This window comes from Lepidochelys kempii, chromosome 21 (assembly GCF_965140285.1).
Source record: "Lepidochelys kempii isolate rLepKem1 chromosome 21, rLepKem1.hap1, whole genome shotgun sequence".
In the NCBI taxonomy this organism is placed as follows: Eukaryota; Metazoa; Chordata; order Testudines; family Cheloniidae; genus Lepidochelys; species Lepidochelys kempii.
In genome coordinates this window covers 10,491,872-10,512,415 of record NC_136400.1, presented here as the reverse complement: position 1 = coordinate 10,512,415, position 20,544 = coordinate 10,491,872, and the positions used below count along the sequence as shown (strand labels likewise).

General features: G+C 50.8%; 1 protein-coding gene across 1 annotated transcript in view; it reads left to right on the top strand.

Annotated features, from left to right (window-relative positions):
- The first annotated feature begins 9,671 nt into the window (after window positions 1–9,671).
- GRM4 (glutamate metabotropic receptor 4) overlaps window positions 9,672–20,544 on the top strand; it is a 233,368-nt gene continuing 222,495 nt past the window's right edge. The window contains exon 1 of the mRNA XM_073319848.2: window positions 9,672–10,383. The gene's annotated coding sequence lies outside the window, so the exon portion shown is untranslated. The remainder of the gene's footprint in view (window positions 10,384–20,544) is intronic.

The window sequence follows — 20,544 nt, the reverse complement described above, 5'->3', positions numbered from 1 at the left end:
AAATTCTGATCGGGTAGCGTGCTTCACACGCCCACCTTGCAGAGACGGCACAAGGCAGGAGCCAGCGGGGAATCGGGTGCACAGAGACAATAGATTGTCTCAAGAGCTCAGCTCCCATTTAGGCCCCACAGGTAGGAGTTTGGGCCAAAGCTGAGTGCGTTGGAAACGTACATCCCAGAAGAGCTGTTCATGCTGGTTGCTAATTTACGTGTCACACAATGGGAGCTGAGTGCTTGTGAAAACCTGACCCCCCAGCTGCAGGGGGACGAGCCCATGAAAATCTAGCCCTATTTCGCTCTTCCTCTAGGGTGAGAAGTGAGCACTTCCTTGTTTGCCACCATACCCGGTTGGATATGAGTTTCTCCCATAGGAGTCAGAGCTCACAGGGGAAGAATGGAGCCCTTGTATGAGATAGCATGGCTGTTTTTCATGATGTTTCCTTTTGGCCTAGTGGATCAAGCAGTGGACTGGGACTCAAGAGACCTGGGTTCTAATCCCAGCTTCACCACTAGCCCAGGCAAATAGCTTCCTGTGCCTCAGTTTCCCTATCTGTAAAATAGTGATACTGACCTTCTTTGTAAAGTGCTTTGAGACCTACTGGTGAAAAGTCCTCCACAGGCGCTAGGTATTATTATGAGTGAGATTGTACGGTAATGTGACATAACAACAGTGGCGAATCGTGGTGCCCGAGACACTGTGCTACCCTGTGAACTCAACTTAAAGGCTGTGTCCTTGACCAATGGGGCGACCTCATGGATTCTGTGGTGGAGGGGTGTGCACCTAATGACAATCTGGGCTTGAAAATGCGAAGTGCTTCCAAATCCTCCTGCCAGCCTCGGGCAGAAACCGGGAACCAGGAGGAAGGAGGGGCAAGCTGGCAATGCCAGCAGCCAGGAGAAACAGCAGTGCCAGGGGCCAGAAAAGTAGTCAATGTCACTTAGGAGTGGAAGCCGTGCCAGCTAAGAGAAGCAGGAGTGCCAGCAGAGCAGGTAATGCCAGCCCAGAGGAGGTATTAGTGGCAAGGAGAGGTCGCATTGTTGTTCCCAGTATACAGGCTTCTGGATAATTTCCCCACATGTAATTTGCCATGTTGAGTCTTGCACTCAAATGCAGGACAAGACCACAGCTTGGCATAAGGAGCGCCTAGATATCTTAGTATTTATATGGCCCCCCTCACTGGAGTATTTGAGCATCTCACAATCTTTCATATATTTATCCCTACAACACCCCTGTGAGGCAGGGCAGCCCCATGTTACAGAGGGGAAACTGAGGCACAGAACAACTCAGATCCTCAAAGGTATTTAGTCTTCTAAGGCCCATTGATTTCAAGGAGCTTAAATATCTTTCAGGATCTGGGCCTCAGTGACTTGCCCAGGGTCATCCACGGTGTTTGTGGCAGAGTACAAATTGAACCCAGAAGCTCCTACGGTCTAGGCTAGTGTGCTAACCACGGGACCCTCACCAGTATAACTTATTCATCTACAGGAAGGAGAGTCAGCTATACCAGTATAGAGCTGTCCACACTAGGTGTTGAACTAATATCTCATTAGAAAATCACATCCCTGACCAATACAGTCATGCCAAGACAAAAGCTATGCTCAGGCCAGGCCTAACCCATGGTGTTAACACCAGCCAGCTGCTAGCTCACACGCAAATGAAGTGTTTCAGCCACAGCTGGCCTTAGAGCTGAATCACTTAGCCCAGAAGGCTGAGCTTCTTAAGGTGCACAGTTATATAAACCCCCAATTTGCAGGGCCTGCTTTCTGTACAGAGTAAGGTATCTGTGGCTTGGAGCTGGTGGGCTTGGCTGTTCTCTGTGGGCCAGAAAGTCAACAGGAGAGATGAGCGGAGAGGTTTTCCCTTTGTGCAAGGTAAGCAGTGTTGTGTTTGAGATTCTGCCCATACAATTAAGAGCAAACTCCCATAAGAGATGGGCTCCTGATCAGCCCTTTGTGTTTGTAGCAGCCTAGCCAGCCCCAGGGAAGAAACAAAGAGAGAAAAGGGAGTGCTTGATATCTACCCCCCAGAGCTCTGCTTTCAGGGCCCCTCAAACAAAAGAGCAGCCCCTCTTGCTGTGAGTTTGCTGCTACTCAGACTCCAGCTGTTCCTGAAAATTTCCCTCTGAACTAGGGAAGGCACTCCTTTGCGTTCCCTATTTATCGCTGTATGGTGATAACCCTTGAGACTAATGGAGGTCAGGGAAATGGGCAGGGTTGGCAATGACCGAATCCCTTAGTCTGCAGAGAAATCAGCTGAACATGAGGCAACGGGTAACTTTCTGCATGGGAGGTTTAATTTGAAGTCAAATGGATGAACACTGTTGTAGCTGGCTGGTGTCCTGGGCAGCATATTTTGCGTGGACGGGAAACTGAGGCACGATGTGTTTTAATGGTCCTGTGGTGGAAGGCTAGCATGACACCTTGGCGTCGTGGTAAGAGAGTGATCTTTAGTATCTGAGCCAAGCGGCTTCTGGGTAACAGAAGGTTACTACAGCAGGAGAATACTGCAGTAGCTGCTGTTGTGTGGTACAGCCATAGAATCTGGTGTCACTAGGGCATAGCGTGGGGTGGTTCATTTTCCCAAATGATATGGGAGTGTTATTTATGTTGTCGTAGCACCTCAGAGCCTCAGTCGTGGGTCAGGGTCCCGTTGTGCTAGGTGCAGAACAAACACTGAACAAAGACGGCCCCTGCCTCAAATCTTACACGCTGAGCTTAAGAAAAGGGATCACAGGTGGCTACAGGCAGACCGACTGGGAACACAAGGAAACAGGGAGGTAGTATTGGAAGTATCATGATGACTCCCCAGGAAAGCCATTCTTAAGCTAAAGATGGGCCCACAGCCTTGGTTCTGAACAACCCCAGTGTGGCTTGGGGCAGCATCCTGACCCAGATTTATCTACTTGGGTCTATATCTCGATGCTCAAAGATGCATCAGATACTCTTTAGCTATGTCTTTGAGGGTTGGGGTGGTGGTGAAGGAGAGGTGGTACTTAAATATAACAAAGCCCTGTAGAAAGGGTACAACAGGCAAATGGCCAGTGGCTTGGAGAAGATGCTTCATTGATTGAAATAGGGGTGCATGTCAAATTTTAGCACAGGATGGGTTTCCATGGGGTTTGAGTGGGGAAAGTGTATTCCTATGTACCTGTAGTTATGTGATTCAACGGCTAGATGTCTCTGTGTGCTGCATAAACTTCCAGACAGCATATAGTACCTGATTTTTTAAAAAAAATGCCAGCTGCAAAGCGGAAGCTCAAGCTGTGTGGAAGACAAGCCTGTTTGTCTGTAGTTGAAGTTGTTTTGGATGACTGGCACTTGCTGTTTAAGTGGGACTGGGATTCCTTATATCCTGACGGGAACCTTTCCTGTCGATTTTCCATTTAGCCTTGGTGTGCAGTGCTCTGAATTAACTATGTGCTCTGACTCTAGTGAGCCCCAATGTCCGTTTGATACTTTGGCGTTTACTGCAGTCTTGGCAACTTGGAGCCTGCCCTGGGCTCGGGCTCATGCTAGCTTTTTAGGGCCCTTTGTGAAGTCAAGTTGTGGGCTCTCCTCCAGCCCCATCCTGTCACTGAAGGTGGTCCCTTTGCATTAGGGTGACCAGACAGCAAGTGTGAAAAATCGGGATGGCGTGGGGGGGGGGTGTAATAGGTGCCTATATAAGAAAAAGACCCCAAAATTGGGATTGTCCCTATAAAATCGGGACATCTGGTTACCCTACTTTGCATACTCCCCTCCTTCCCCCTAGGAGCCATCACCACAAGCTGTTCACTTGCAACCCAGCCCATTGGGATGGGGAGAGCATCTCTGCCCCAGTGTATGAGCCTCCGTGTCCTAGAGTGATTCTTTACATGAGCAGGAAGGGGAACCCAGATTCATGTCCTTATGGTGGGCAGTTAGGGAGTTCGCCATCTGCTGTGATAAAGCTGATGCAGGGGTTGGATGAAGCCAGAAATGGGTCTGTGTGTGTGCTGTATACATATGATCAGGGACAGATCCTGTTCACTACAGAGATCTCCTTCTGTTCGAGTGATAGGGGCTGGTGCCAGAAAGGAAAGGCCAGGTTCTCGTCTGGGCGGTGCAGGTGTTTGTGGGTGATGCAGCTAATAACTGTGTCATGCAGAAGTGTTACACCGGTATCAGGGGCAGGCATGTAGTATGGGGCCAGGGGAAGAAGGGACTCCTGTGTGGACTGTGCAGGCCAATGAGCCACCCTGGTTCTGTTCTCCCAAACTTATTGTGTAAGCTGCAGTTTATTGCATACTCCAGTCTCCCACCATCCATCATGCAAGCAGCTCAGTGGGAGTTTACAAGGTTGTAATTTACCTTCTTGAATGGCTCTGGGACTGACTAATTACTTGCTTAGCAACTGTTCATTTGTATGTTGCTGGTGAAGCCAGGGGAGGAACAGAAGGGAAATATGCATGTCTTACCTAGAATGGGACACTCACTGTGGAGCAGGGTGGCTCTGCATGGCTGAGCAGGGGTGAGAGGTGCAGATGAGGAGTTTTAAAAACAAACCTGGGCCTTTCTTGCTGATGAATGAGCCTAAGAACCCGACCGTGCTTCCTCCATAGGAGATGAAGTGTTAAACCTCCATTGATACAGGGAATGTATACCAGCCCTAAATGAAACCATCTGCTTTCAAGCATAGTCATTCATGGGTGAGATGAGTAGTTAGTCTCAGCTCTGCAGTGTCATACGGAACTGTCCCTCCTTGTGGGGGATGAGGGGAGGGTGTTTATTGTATTGATTTTTATTGGGCAAAATGTTTAATTTTTCAAGTCTCTCCTTCCAATACCTCCACCCCCCTAGATTGATCATCTGCGCTATGGTAGCTTGGAGAGGTCCCATTGTGTTAGGCACTGCACAGGCAGCCCCTGAAAACTGAAGGGTACTGAATGAGGAAGTGACTTGCCAAAGGTCAAGCGGGGAGTCGGTGGCAAAGGTGGGAACTGAGCTCCGCTCTCCTGAGTTCTAGTCAGTGCCTTCACCATGGGGTGGTCCTTCCTCTCAGGGCACTTTGGAAGTCCAGCCCAGTTCCTCTCTGCAAAGGCTCTAATCTATACATTTCAGAGCTGGTTGTTTTTATGAGCAAGCTCATCGGCTGTAGTGTCGTAGCTGTCTCCCTCGTTCAGACCTGGGCCGTCTTGCAGTCTGTGCTGCACAGGGGAGCTGCCGCCGCCCCAGCAATAAGTCAGGTTTTGCTACAGTTGGGAGCAGCTAGTGGAAGGAGTGGCTGATCTTTCCTAGGCACCACAGATGCATAAGTGGCCTCTATGCAGAGGTTCCCCATTCACGTCTGCTTTGGACTGCAAGGAAACTGAAGGTGAAGCTGGGACTTGAGGGCTGGAGTGAAGGGCGGGTGGTGATTGAAAAAGGGGTTTTTTGCACTGGCTCTGTTTCAAAGGAGCCCAATCAGGACAGGGCTTGCAGTGTGGAGGGAGGGGGCTGCTGGGAGTACGGGGGGACCACGGGCTGATGGGACAATTGGAATGAACCATTATGAACTGTAGGCACAAAAAGATCCAAAGGGTTAATGAGTTCTAGCGATCTATTGCAGGGCTCCATCGCTGTAACATCTGGGGACCTCGTAATGCTTGTCTTGATAATGCCCCCGGGAGGTAGGGCAGTGCTAGTAGCCCCATCGTACACATAGGGAGCTGGGGCGTAGTGAGATGAAGGGACATGCCAAAGATCACTCAGGAAGTCTGTGGCAGATCTGGGAATTGCGCCTGGTTTCCCTAGTCCCAGGGCAGTATCCTAACCACCGGACCAGCCTTCCTGCTTCCACTGGTTTCAGTGGAGGAAGATCAATCCTGGGGCAAGGAGCGATGGGCCTGAACGGGAATCCCAAATCCAAACAGCCTCAGACTGTGTGTGTGTGTTTGCATTCGGAACCCGGGTTGGAATTCCACCGCTGGCTCGAATGGATGGGAGGAGAGAGCCGCAGATCTGAGCACTTCTGAATTTTGGGGGTGTTTGAAATCTGGAGCCAATCTGAAATTTGGGGGTTTGAAATCTGAATCACAGGAATAAATCACCAAGGCCCTTCTCAAACTCTGCCATCATCTCTGGAATCCCAGGAGAAGGTGAAACCCCAGATCCAAGCAGCCCTGAGTCTCGGGAAAGTCTGGGTCTGGAGCTTAACATTGCGGGCTCACTCCCAGCTCTTGTCCCCACTGACCTGCCCCTTTGCTGGCTTTCAGCCCAGCCGTGTGGACCCGTCTCATCGGCCAGGATTCCAGCTCCTGTCTGCAGCATGAAGCACAAACCTTTTTGTGCCGTTCACCTTTGCACGAAGCACAGCGAGCGGGCTGCGGAAGGAGAGGGCCTGTCAAAGCAAGGGCGTGAGAGCTATGGGCACAGACGGAGGGCAGCCTGCGGCTTCTTGGTGTCAAATGATCCTTAAAATAGATCTTAAGCCCTGGCTTCAAAGAACAGTCTTGTGTGCACCTTCAAAGACCTGTTCCGTGAATCTTTAGTGACCCCTCCCCTTCGAGACCCATCCTGTCCTAAATTATTAGAGATGGGCACTAAACTCTAGACCCAAACACCCCCGCCCCAATTTTCTGCAGGTTGGAGCTCCTTAGTAGCAAGTTCCTGGCTTTACCAAAACCAGGACTTAAATGCCCCAGGTATAACTTTTGGTATCACAACAGCTCCTAGAGTACTAGATGGTTTGCATTACTACGGTCCCATCTTGCTGGCCACTGTACATGCACATCATGAGAGACAGATGTTCCCTCCTAGAACTTGGTCGAAGAGTAGACAATGCAGCAAAAACACACATTATCTGAGGCAGAGAGATTGAGTGACTTCCCCAAGGCCAAACAGGCAGTCTGTGGCAGAGCTGGGAATTGAAGCCCAGGTTCATGGCGGGTCCCAACCCAGTGACTTAGCCACAAGACCATCCTTCCTTTTGACCTAGGCTCAGGATTGCCGCTAACCCTGAGCTCCTGTGTATGATTTGTTTAGTGCAGTCTATAGTAACAGTGTACATTTGCAAAGCGCCTTTCAGTGAGAAGGAATGCTTCAGTGACTCTATGTGGGGAATGCCACATGGCTGAACTGCAGCCACCTCTAGGGTGGGGTGCAGCCACTGTAAAACGGTGCACAGCAACACCATGCTACCAAGTGAGAACTTTGCACCATTCCCGCTGCAGTTTCAAATGGATGCAGTGCTCAAACTGGAATCTGGCCAGGAGCTAGGTTCATACCCTCAATTGTTGCATTGAGCGCCCTGGGGTCCATAATAACCAAGTGGTTGGGATCTTGCGTTTCGTGAGTGGCTGCACCTCCAGCAGCTCAGGGTGGACCCCTTGCCAGGCTGGGGCATGGAGTCTTTTGTGACTCCAGGGGAGAGAACCACTTGCTCAAGAGCCCGCACCGCTGCTTGCAGCAGCCTGCTGGATTTTTCTTGTGGGTCTCGCATCCAGGCAATAAATCTGGCCTGACCCCATCCAGCGGGTGAGATGGTGGCCCGCTGGAGCTGGGCTGTAAGTGCCTTCCTGTTAATTAACCAGCCTAGGAAGTGCCTGGTCCCTTCCGAGTCCCTGGCGTGCCATGTGGCTGACACCTCAGTGCCATGGCTGGAGCCTGGGTGGAGCAGCCTCACAGCTGTGGCTCATCCCTCCTGGTGCCTGTGCCTCTCCTGTTCTCTCTCCCATCACTCTCTCCGGCTGGCCATCTGGCTCCTGCCAGCCCTCATCCTCTGGCATCTGCCTCTGCCGTCGGACGTGCTAGCACCCTGGTCTCCCCGTATCTTATTTCAGTCTCAGGTCCGCTTCCAAAAAGAGGTGTCACCGGCTCCGATTGAATGAACGGGAGTGTTTCCAGCTAGTGGATTCCACGGTTTGCTCACACCACTGGCTACTGCTACATCCCACGTCTGACTTCCCTGTCGGTCCCCATGGCACAGCTTGAGCCGTATTGCTAGGGACAGGTGCAGGCTGCCTGGGCAGACTCTGGCCATTGGGCTCCTGCAGCTACAGGCCACTAATGTGACTGTTTCCCAGCCTGGTTCTTGGAGGCAGCAGGCCCTGGCCTGTTCCTCTGTGGCCTGCACTAGGGTGAGAGCAGACCCAAGGGGATCCACCCAGAGGAAAGAGTGACCCTGTTGGTTGGCCCATTCTCAGGCATCACCAACACCAACCTTGGCTGCCCTTCAGCCTTCTCCCACAATGAAACCTGTCTGACCTGCCTAGTCCGCTCTCTGCTCATCTGGCTGTGGAGGCTATTGTCAAATGCAGGGCTCTTCCTCCCAGCCTTCCTAATGGCCACTGAGCTCAGCAGGGCTGGACACTTCTCTGGAAAGTTGCTTGGAAAGACTCTGTGTTGCAGGGTTTTATTGCAGTGTACCGTGTAGACTCCCCCAGAACTGCCTTGCTCTGAGCATGGCTCAGGGCTTTTGCCTCTAAGGCAGCAGCCTCTGGTACCAGTGTCTGGGGCTGAAAGAGGGATCACGTCCATGCAATTCACCCAGCCACCAGTACAGCAGGCTCTTGCGTGAGATTGTCTTTTACAGAAGAGCCTAGAGATGCCTAACAAAGACAAGGGCCCCACTGTGTAGGGCACCGTACAGACCCATAGGAAGACACTGTCCCTGCCCCACTGACCTTACACATAAGAGCGGGGAGAACAGACAAGGAACCAGGCCACAGAAAAATGGCAGCAGTGCTGGGAATTAAATGCAGATCTCCTAAGCCCCCAGTCCATCCCGGCCTTCCCTTCTGTGCCTTGCTGTTGTACATTCTGCCTTTCCCTGCGCTGTGACACCGGCTGCATGGACTGCAGGTGGGCAGGGGGAGAGCTTGAGTTCTGTTCTCTCCGCTCACCTACCAAGCAAATAAAATTAAACTAATGAAGTGCAGCTCACCTCCCGGCACGCGCCGTCGTGCTCAAGGGACTGCAGGATGAGTCATGCGTGCTGCCGGGGGCTGTGCATGGACCAGAACTGCCTCTGATTATACTGCTCTGCGGGTACCTGAGAGCAGGGGCTGGATGAGTCAAATCCATTGTGGAGCTGGACCTGCAGCTTTCTTTTTTTTTTTTTTTTTAAAACAAAATGAGGTGCCCTCCCCAGCTCGGCCTCGCTGAGTTCCTGGAGCAATCCTAGCTAATGACTGGTGCCCCTCACCTCTCCCTCTGCCAGCTCCTGTGCAATCCCTGCCTGGTGCTAGCCAGCCTGCCAGGATGCTGACTTGTGCCTCTATTGCGTGTACACTGCAGTTCACATCTCCCTGCTTTTACTCTGTTCCCGTCTTTGTACATCACTGCCCCTTTCTGCCTGTAGGACTGTTGCAGCCCTTACTCCTCCTGCATGAGGTACCCCTCCCAAGGGGAGCATCAGGTAGACTATGGGGTGCACAAGGGGTTGCTGCACTCCCTTTTGCGGGGGTTCTGGAGGTGCTGGCCTATTGTACATTGACCCCTGGCTTCAGCAGCAACAGCTTTGCTGAAATTGAGGAGACTGACCATACTTATGGGGCCTGATCCAAAGCTCAGTCTTTCCATTGACTCCAACGGGCTTCAGATTTGGTCCGTAACGCCAGAGCTGGATCTGACCCAGGAGCAAAAAAATGCTTGTCTCCTCCCCTGTGTGAATCGACACGTTTGTCATATTGGTGAGCGGGGGGGAATATGCTGTAACAAGAGCATCTGACGACTGCAGTATCCTGTCGTCTGGTCTGGCTTTTGGCATGATGTAATGTGGTGTGCTGGAAGCTCAGTTCCTCTATGATCCCCCCCAGACACTGGCATTCTTGCTGTGCAGGGCCCCAGCTTCTGACTTGACTGACACAAACAAGCCTTGGCTTGCATCAGCCCTATAGAGCGAGCGTGCTATGGGAGAGCCAGCAGGAGTCTATTCTGCTGCCACCTCAGCAGCCCTGTTCTGAGGGCAGCACCTGTATGTGGGGATGATGTGAAAAGTGGAGAGACCCAGCTGCAGCTGGCAGTTCAGTCAGAAAAATCCTTGTCTGTCTTTTTTTCTAATCAGTATTGATTTTTTTTTATGCAAGTCTTGCCTAAAGATCAAAAGGATACAAATGGATATTACATCTGCAGAGAGGCTTGGCATAGCTTCACACCTAGGAGACCGGGAATATCATCGTTTTGACTCCTACGCTTTGCAAACAAGATCTGGATTTACAGGGAGACTCCATGAGGCATTTCCAACTCGGGGTGCAGATGGGAGTTGGAAGCTGTTTGGGGCAGACACTGTTGTACTGTGGACAGACCCTGGCATGGTGAGATCCCAAGCCCCAATCCAGATGTGGAAAGATACAGGCTCCTCTTAGGTTAATTCTGGCTCAACAGGGACTAAGAAGAATCAGAAGCCTCCCCAAACCCAGGCGAGATTCCCAGTCTGATGCCCAAGGTGTGGAGAGATTGCGTAAGCTATAGTGAAGCCACTGAGCTTCTTGGTGTTTGTTCAAATGCAGCCATCAAAGCCCATGGCATTCTCCCATCCCTGCTGCTGCGAAAAGCAACATCTGCTTGGCATCGTCTCTCTATTGCAGAGCTTAATTTTCCTCTTTTAAAACAAAGGCATCTATCTCCTCCAGATGTTTTGGGGCAGGGGAGAGGGGGAAGGCATCTGTCTTTCTAGAAGCCATCTGTTCTAGTCAGAACCCCAGATCCAAGCTTTGGAAGTCTAGGCATGAAACCCTGGTCTGTTGTTCGTGTAGCAGTGTAATGCCTAACCAAAATCCAAGCCCTGTGACTCTGTAGGCAGAGTAAGACCGTTGTTGACCCCAACAGCTTCCAATCTAAATAGACCAGACTGATAGGTAGGAGTAAGGATTATCCCCATTTTACAGATAGGGGAATTGAGGCATAGAGGTGAAGTGACTGACCCGAGGGAGTCTGTAGCAGATCCAGAGCTCTGTTCTCTTGCCTCCCACTCCTGTGGCCTAGCCTGTTTTTTTCCTGGGGGTGACTCTGAAATTTGCAATTGGTCCCAGCCTTTTAAATAGGCTGCACCAGAATCCTGGGCCCAAACACCCCGGAGCTTTGACATTTCAATCGTGTATTTGCCTTGGGCCCTGTTCTGGCTTCTGTTTTACTGTGCAATGAGTCTACCAGGCCCTGGTAGAACTGGAGCAGAAGCCACCTGAACGCATTTTAAGCACCGTCCAAAGCGGACTCTTAATCCTGGATCACATTGTGTATCAGTTTCTGCAGGTCGTTTTTCATCGTTTGGTGAAAAGTAATCCATCAAGCTGTTTTTTTGTTTGTTTTTAACCTGTCTCCTGTGGCCTTTTGTCTGGTTTTATGCCGCCGTCTCACATGATCGTGCAGAGATCTTTCTCCTATTGCTTGACCGCTGGGATTCGGCAAGGAGCCTCTTCGCTGTGTGATGTACCTGATTTATTCTTTCTCCGCTTCTCATGCACTGGGGTCTCTTTACATAGGCTTGTTAAGGTTGCTGCTGCTGCTAGTGTTAGAAATCCACCCACTGAAGGAGGTCAGCATTGTGTCCAAGTGTCTTGCACTGCCATCGCAGGGCGGGGTGGGGGGAAGGTGTTGATTGGGGGTGTGTGTGTGTCTACACACACGCGTATCTCCTGATTCTCCAAGTTCAAGGCAAAGCTTGAGTAATTTAAAGCAGACCTGTTGTCAGAGGCCGTTTTTAATTGGCTTATAGTGTGAAAAACCATGAAATCTGGGCCATATTTTATTAGCGTTCATATCGCTCTGAACAAGATGGGAGTAATTAAACTAATGCTGTCATTTTAACTCTGTTCCAAGAGAGGGTTTACTTTTAAGCTGTACAGATACAGTGTAGCTCTCTGATCGCAAAGTCAGGGATATCTTTTTTTCCCCCCTCTTTGTACATATCTCTGTGCTTGCCTGTACCCTGGATGGAACGGCAGCTGGTGAAACAATGGGGACTATCTCCTTAGCCAGAAGATTTAATCCTTCAGCGTGGACTGTGAGCAGCCAATTGTTCTGCAGCTACCAAGCAGAACAGTACTGCAGAATCTATTTCATGTAAGCCTGATCTTAAACAGTCTTTTGTACTGGTGTTAGCAAAGTGACTTGAACCAAAATAGCTCACTCAGTACAACACCTAGCGTAGATGCGGGTTTATTGATATGAAGGTGTCTTAAGCTGGTATTGTTCCCTGACATTATGGGAATAACCCTATAGCCGTGTAAGCATTGTTATAGCAATGTTATTGCACCCACACTTGGAGGTTGTCACTTCAGCTAGATCTGTCTCAAATTGATATAGTTAAAGGCACAAGAAATCCTGTTAGACAAGCCCTTGGGGTGCACGTGTCTGTTTCTAACCCTCATCACTAAGCTAAATTTGAAAACATGAACTGACTGTAAACTGCTGTATTGTCATCTCGGGCAGAATTCTCTGCTCAACTGGGTGGTTTTTTGTTTGTTTGTTCGTTTTGTTTTCTGTGGTGTGCCTTCATTGACTTCAGTGGAGTTACTCCTTATTTATACCCCCATGAAAGCTGTGTCTGCAGAGGTTCTGAAACAGCTGTGAGAAGTACAGACAATCTCTGTTCCTCTGTGAGGTGGTGACTCTGGAGCCTAATGATGGCAGCTGCTTTTTAAACTCAACTATTTCACAGCTGCTTGCAGAAAGGGAAACATCTAGCTGGAGCATTCCTCCTCTTCCCTGCAACTTGATACAAAAAAAATCCACAGCATGATAGCTTGCAGTGAATTTGCAGTGGGAGGCTGGAATCCGTGCTGTGTGTGAAGGAGAGGTCGTAAGACCCCCAGTTCAGAGGCTACTGGTCATTGTGGTCTCTGTTCCTCCAAACGCAAGGTCCATACAGGGCTTTTGCCATGATCCCCTTGGGAGGGGATGGGTTGGCGGCCCAGCCCTTTAGAGAGGTAGTGGGCTGGGAAGGAGAATGCATGCTGCTTTCCCCCCGCAGGCTGCACAGTGCCCCCCAGTGTTCCCCCATGGAGCAGAGCCGCTCCACTCCATCCAGAGTACCTTAAAGGCACCGTAGCCCCCTTATTGTATTAAGTCTATTCTCCTCTCCCTTGACCTGCACAAATGGATGTGCCCCCCTCCATCTGAGCCCGTATGGGGGCAGTGTGGTGGTTCTGTGCCTAGGCTCTAGGCCCCTCTTTACCAGGAATAGTCCCAGCCCTGAAGCACTTTCCAGCCCCAGCATAGCAGCCTTGCTGTTCTCCTCTTTCTTTCCCTGGCTGGGGGAGGGAAGCAGTGAAAGCTTTCCTGGCTCTTTCCAAGGATACGGCCCCAGGCTACGCGGCTGCTCTGGGGAGGTATTTGGTGTCGGGAGCACTGGCTTCTGTCCAGACAAGGAAAGAAAGGAGAGGTTCCTTAAGGATACACCCTACTTGGCAGTGTCCCTGCCTGCTCCTCATAGAGCTGAGCAAGAGCTGGGAGGGAAGAGACTGGGTGGCTAGGGTAGAATGCTGCTGGCAGGAGCGATGCCAAGAGAGGAGAACTCTGCCTGCTCCTGGCATCAACGGGATTAATCATGCGGGCCAGGATGGCTGGATGCAGCTCTGAACTGTTTCCATTGCGCCAGTTCTCATGTTGCTCAGAGTCCCGGGATCTGCCCCAGTGCAGCTCGCTCACTCTTTTGCTTCTAGATCTGAATGCCCTCTCCCTTGGGGGAGCTTTGCAACCGGAGCTGGCATGACCTGGTCCGTACAGTGCAAATGGCTCTTCTCTTCATCATAGGATGGACTGAAAACCCGGATCCGAATGCTCCTGACTCTGAACCACTTGATTTTTTTTTTTTTTTTTTCCTGTGGCTCAAGCTCATGTCTCTTAAACATCAGCAGGGAGTCATTGACTGACTGCACTTAAGGCCTAAGATGGTGGAAAAGCAGGATTAATTTGAGATAGTCTTCCTTAATGGGTATTGCTCTGAGATCTGCAGTCAGCCTAGTCCCATCCAAAGCAAGGGGAGTCTCACCCAGTTATTTGTGTTATGGTAGCACCTAGAGGCCTTAACTGAGATGGTGCTGGGTGCTGCACAGACATGTTGGGGGGCAGGGCCTGTCCTTTACAACAGCGGTCAGGCTGAATAGCAAGAGTCCAGAAAGGGGTGGGAGGAATACAGGATTGTTCATTTTTTATAAATGGGGAACTGAGGCACAGGCAAGCTAGGTGACTGGCACAGAGGTACAACAGAAGTATCTGGCAGAGCTCAGAAATGAGCCTAAATTTCCTGTCTTAACCGCAAGCCCACCTTTCCTGGAGCAGAAGGTGACTCCTCTTCCAAAACCTAAGCAATTATACTCTCAAATAATCAAGTGGTCCATTGCTTTGGATGTCTCCGTTTAAGTCCCCTTTAGTCTGATTGCTGGGGAGCTGAGCTGTTGTTATCAGCTGCAAGACCGCAACGCTCAGCATCCGACAGGACCTGACTCTGAATGCAGAAGAGCCCTTGCTTGGGCCATTGAAAAGGAGATGAGATTGGGCAGGATCACATTTTAATAGTGATTGTCTTGTGGGCCCCTCCCCTAACATTAGTGATCACAGAATATCCCTGAAGGCAACTCCAGCCCCCGCTGTCATGGAAAAGCAACCTAGGGATGCCCTGAATGTTTCCCCAGCTACATCGAATGCAACCCAACAGCTGGAAATGAAGAGAACCAGCCCCATGGCTCAGACCCTCCAAGGTGCCAAATTCCCATAGGGAATTTGAGGCCTAAATACTCTTGAGGATCTGGTCCCATGTAGCCAGCATCATCAAGTGCTCTGCAGATAAGTTTGGGACCCGCTGCCACTTTAGACAGCAAGCGGTGGGGAAACAAAACATCTTCCCTCTCCAACGTTGATGGAGAGGGACAAGCACATGCAACCTTAATTTGGGGATTTGCTGACTTTGGAGTGTTTGGCTTTGCAAACTTCATGTAGCTTTTTGGGTGTAATTAAATCTAGGACTGTGTGCAGGGAATGGGGTGCAGCTGCCCCCCTGAATCCTCCCATCTGTCTGCTCTCCCCATTCCCTAACCAAATCACTTCTATCCTTGACACACAGTGGACAGGAGCTCTGTTAGCTGCTCACATGTGAGGACAAAAACCAGACTGTGTGCTCTGCCCCCACAGTTGGGGCCAGATATTCAGAAGGGCTCAGCACCCAATGCTCAGAGCCATTCTGAAAACCCAACCTCTTCTCTGGGTGCCTTAAACAGGAGCTAAGCTATTTGGGAAACTCTAGTCCAAGGGGCTGGTTGGGAGATGGGCCGGGAACAGGTCAGGGAGGGGGATCAGCTGGGAACATGATGCCACGGAAAGGGGGGTGGAGATGGATGTAGGAGGGTTAGGATCCTTGCAGATGGGGAGCTGCGAGACCGCAACACTCCAGAGCCGGGAGTGGTTGAAGGGAGGTTTTGCCTTTGCCATCAATGAAGGTTTCCTTGGCAGCATTTCGATCCCTGGGATTCATGTCAGTAATACCCAGTGGCTCATTTGGAAGATGGGTGGGAGCCCAAGGGAGAGCTGAGGAGTGAGAGGGATGGAGATGGAGCTGATGACAGGGACGCAGCTTATGGGCAGCTCTGGGCCGGCAGGAGGGCATTGTGGCCCCTCCGATATGGGTGAGCATTTTTTGGTGGGGCTGGCCCTCAAAGGGACCTTGGGCAGATGCCTGTAGCCCATCTCTAGAGGTTAGAGGGCTTGATGGCTCAGTGGGTCAAGGCCGCTCATTGGTAGAGGAATGCTGATGGGGTGGCCCGAAGGGTTTCATCAGCTGGAAGAGAGATAGGGAAGGGTTTTGGTACATGGGGGGCAGAGGGGTTCCTTGGGGGCTGTTGGGGAGGTAATGGGGGGGCTTTTGGCAGCTGCGGGGGGGGTTTATGGTGGCTAGTGGGGTGCTGGGAGGGGGATAATGGGTTCATGGGAGCCTATTGTTGGGGGGACTGTAGGCTGCTGGGGGTAATGGAGTGGGATTTGATGGTGGGGTGGGGGTACTGAAGCGTGGGGTTCTGGTGCACTTTTTGGGTGGGGAGGTGCCGGGAGGCATTGCAGGAGGTCCCTGGAGGGCTCGTGGGGAGGGGTCGGGGAAGGGGGTAGTGAGGAAGCTGCCCCCTGCCTCTCCAGCTCCTTAGCTCCCATGATGATGGGCTGTCCCCGGGGAGCTTTCAGCTGCTGCTGGTTTCTTCCGCCACGACAGAATTGGCCAAACGCCAAACGGCCCTGAGCGGGTGCAAGGTGCAGCTGGACCCATGACTGTGGTGAGCTCAGACTCCTAGAGTGGGGGGCGTCCCCCTTCCCCTCTGCCAGCACCCTAACTGCTCTCCTGGCTGGCGTGTGTGTGTGGGGGGCCTGCCTAGGGTGGGACACAGAGCCTGCTCGGACCCCGCCACAGAGGAGCTGGCTCTGTGGGTGGCACACACTGTCATCTGCTGCAGAGCTGGGATGGGAGAGCAAGGAATTGGGCCGTGGGGAGCCGGCGTTGTATGGGAGGGAAATGGATGGCCTGACTTGGTACCAAGTACAAGGCAAGGGAACCAGCAGCTTCTTATTTAGCCTCCCAGACATTTGTTCCTCTCTCTGTGTTTGTGTTTAACCCTTCTGGTGCCAGGATGCTCAGAGTGAGTGAGTGGGGTAAGAGAGGTGCGGATTAACACGGGATCCTTTCAGATCTCTGCATTTGGTGGTGGGGGGGGGTGTTGGAATGTGGAACCAAGGGCTGGTCTGCCCTGTGTGAAATGGGGTCATCTGGATGATTGGCGGGGCAGGAGAGGGAAGGTTAGTCCAGACTGGAAGAGAGATTCTGTCCCTGGTGGTGGGAGGGGGGGATGTCTGGGGGGTGTGGGGGGGCTGGCTTGACTTACTGGTGAAGGGCCCCTTTTTTGTCTCCCTTCATGGGAAGAAGGGGATCCCCAATGGCTGGGTTCAAGGTGAGAATGGGCGTGTGTCTCCAAACTGAACTCGGAAGGGAAGTAGAGAATAACCTACAACTGGTGGCTACCTAGGGCTGCATTCGTTAACATGGCATTACCAAATCTTGCGACGTTTAGTGTGTGTCATAAAGCCTCAGCTTCTGGAGTCCTGTGATGTTAGGAGAATCTCAGCTTTCATTTACAAAAACTAGTAGTTTCTCTGCAACCACAGGGGCTAGAGACATTTAGAGACATGACTCATGTGTCCCCTGATCGCTCAGAAACCAGAAGGCAAAGGAAAAATGCAGAATATTTTTTTTTTAAAATCTCATGACTTTTAAACTAATCTCATGGTTTTTGAGAAACCTGATGGATTTTTTTTTGTTTTTAATGCTTGGGGTTGTAGACACTGTTTCCATGGCCTCAGGAAAGAATAAAGTTAGCAGACCTGAGATTAAGACAGGTTTTGGGCAAGCAGCCCTAGAGCACTGAGGAATGGGAGAGAGAAATAGAGAAGGGCTGTGCTGTTTTACTTCCCAAAGTGCAGCCTTTTCATCATAACACTGAATCAATAAGAAACATAATTACTTTAACAAAGGAAAATCCATGCTGGCCTTGAGGGTTTGGGCGTGCCCACAGGAGGAGGCGGTTTCATTACAAAGTATTAGGACATGAATATTTTATGCCTGAGAGGATTTTCCTTTTGGGAGATGGTTGTATGAATTATGAAAAAGTTCCAAAAAGAACACAAGCCATTATTTCTGCCGGGCTGTTTCCCCCTGTGCTCCCAAGGCTGTCTCCTCTCTCTCATCACTGGTGCCTTTCAGGAGCACTGGCGAGGATCGGGGTGGGGGTGGGGACGACTGTGGTTGAAGAACTGGATTTGGAACCAGAGAGACCTGGGTTTGTTTCCTTGCTCTGTCAGACTCCCTTGGTAGACCCAGGATGAGTCATTTTAAGGGTTGTCTACGGTACAGGGACTATACCTACGGCGCCAGAGCTATGCTGCCATAAGGTCTTAGCATAGACGCCGTCTGCAATGACTGAAAGGGTTTTCCTGTCACTGTAAGAACTCTGCTCCCTGAGCACCAGTTGCTACGTCACTGGAAGCGTTCTGCTGTGGACCTACCTGCGTCTCCAGCAGGGGTTAGGTCGGCTTAGTTATAGCACTGTGGGGGGTGTGAATTTTTCACACCCCTGAGTGCTGCAGCTGTGTCGAATTACATTCCAAGTATAGACCAGGCTTTAGACTCTGTGCCTCAGTTCCCCATCTGTAAAAGCAGGCTAAATTGTAAACTCAGGGCCCATTTCACTCTGACTGTATAGCCCCGAATCCTGTGGGCCCTAGTCTCCGTTGTGGTCTCTAGAGGCTTCTGAAATAGTCAATACCTCTGGTATTTTCTGCACATCTTGCAGCAGTGTTCAGGTAGCCAGCATAGGCAGTTACTCCAACCCTCAAGTGTATAACTTTGTCAGGAGGACTCGAAGGCAGGCCCTTTGATGTCAAAGAAGAGCTGCTCTTGTGTGTTACCTCCACCAGATAGTGGACAGAATGCTGAATGAGCCCGTCTTTTCGCAGAGGCTTGAGGAAGAGGAGTCCATAGTGTCATAACCTGTTGAATATAAAAAGCACCGTAGAAAGGTAGGCCTGGAAGGGACCTCAAGAGGGCATCCCATCCAGCCTTCTGTGCTGAGGTAGGACCTAATACACCTAGACCATCCCTGACAGGCATTTGTCCAATCTGTTCTTAAAAACCTCCGGTAACGGGGATCCCAGCTTGTTCCAGAGCTTAGCTAGCCTTCTAGTTAGTCTTCCCCCGCCCCCACATCTAACCTATATCTCCCTTGCTGCAGAGTAAACCCATGACTTCTTGTGGCCCTCATCACCATAGTATCTAAGCACCTTCATTTATCCTCACACCACCCTGTGAGGCAGGGCAGGGCTGTTGTCCCCACTGGCTCAGTTCCCATCTATACACAGGGGCTTAGTGCATCTTCACCAGGAAAAAAGCTGGGTTCTGACCTTCGGCTGGCTCATGTGAGGTAAAAGCCTAATGAAGACTAAGCAGGCTGTAGCTTTCATCCAAGTTAGCAGGTCCCATTAAAGATCAAGGGGGAGCCTAGGTCCCATACCTATCCCTCAACCTGCTAACTCATGTGAAAACTACACACTACCTGGGCTTTGCTAGGATTTTTACCTCATGGTGGCTACCATGTTTTAGTGAACCCGAGTTAAAACACATGCTTGCCCCCCCTAAGACCAGACTTTCAAGAGGCTGTCAAGTGACTTGCCTGAGGGCATGCAGGGATTCTTACAAGGCAGGGAATTGAACCAGGCCTCCTGAGTTTGAGGCTAATAGCCTACCCACTACACCTACCTCCTTTGTAAACTGGACTGGCCAGGTGCAGCAGTCTGAGCGGATTAACCCACACAGGTTTTGCTTTGGCTAATGTGTAAAGATTTTTCTCTAATCATCCTATCAGGAGCTGAGGGACCATGTGCTGTCTGGCCGTCACTGTTAATTTTACTACCAAATGCTGCTGCTGCGTTTTTAGGTTTTTTTTTAAACTGCTACCGAATGATTGCTACGGGTGGAAACAGCCCCCACACATCAAATAGAAACCCTAATGATGTGTCTGTTCTCTCTCAAGAAATCTTCCGAGCCGGAGTTTGAGGACACGAGCGCATTTCTGGAGTATTGCACATCCGCGGGACAAGGGGAAGCTTCTTTGCTTTCTTTTAAAAAAGAGACCCAACACTGTGCAGCATACTAGGCAGGGTTGCAGGGCAGCACCCACAGGAGAAATCCAGCTGAAGATGCTGTTTTCCTCTCGTGGATCTTCCATGCCTCCAGCTTCCACTCCACCCAAGATAATTCATCACCCTGCTGATTATTTTATGATGCATGACAGTTTGTGCCTGGAGCTCCCATATTGGCTCAAATCTGCTAGGCACTATTCAGACACATGAGTCTGTGCCCTGAAGAGTTTACAGTCTGAATGGACAAAGGGATTATCATTAGCCCTGTTTTACAGATGTGGAAACTGAGGCATGGTGTGATGAAGTGACTTGGCCAAGGTCAATCTGTGGTGTAGCCCAGAGTGGAATCCACTTCTCTTGAGTCCTGGTCCCCATCCTTCCTCCTACTGCTGAGGGGAAAACTTTAAACGATACCTAGTGGGCCTGGCGTGCTGGAAACAAATTTCCCAGTGAAAAGATAAATTCGAGGGGATGCCCGAGATGCCTTCCGCATGTGCTGCCACTGCCTGTTCTGTGTAGCCAGGTCACTCCTAATGGCTGCCCCCTGCGGGTACAAAAGCCTGTTCCTTTTTTAGGCATCTGAAGGAGTTTTAGCGGTGCTGAAGGAGCTAGGTCTGAGCCACACTAACCACCGTGATCGCTGTACCACTCCAGCAATGGCTCGTTGCACATTGTGTCTTAAAACGGGGTCTCCAGGGCTCCCCTTGTTGCTCTGTATCTCAGATGCATAAGGGCAGCGCACACAGACTAATGTTCTAGCAGGCCAGCATTCAGGCTGTAAAACAGATTGCTTCTATGCACTGCTTTCTTGGTAATCTGGAAGACCAGAAATGGAAATGGAGACTGGACTAAACTCAGGCCTGGTGTAAGGAAGCACAGTGGAGTTGCACCCACTTACGTTAGGCCTGGAAAGTATATTCGACTCGGGGGTGGGATA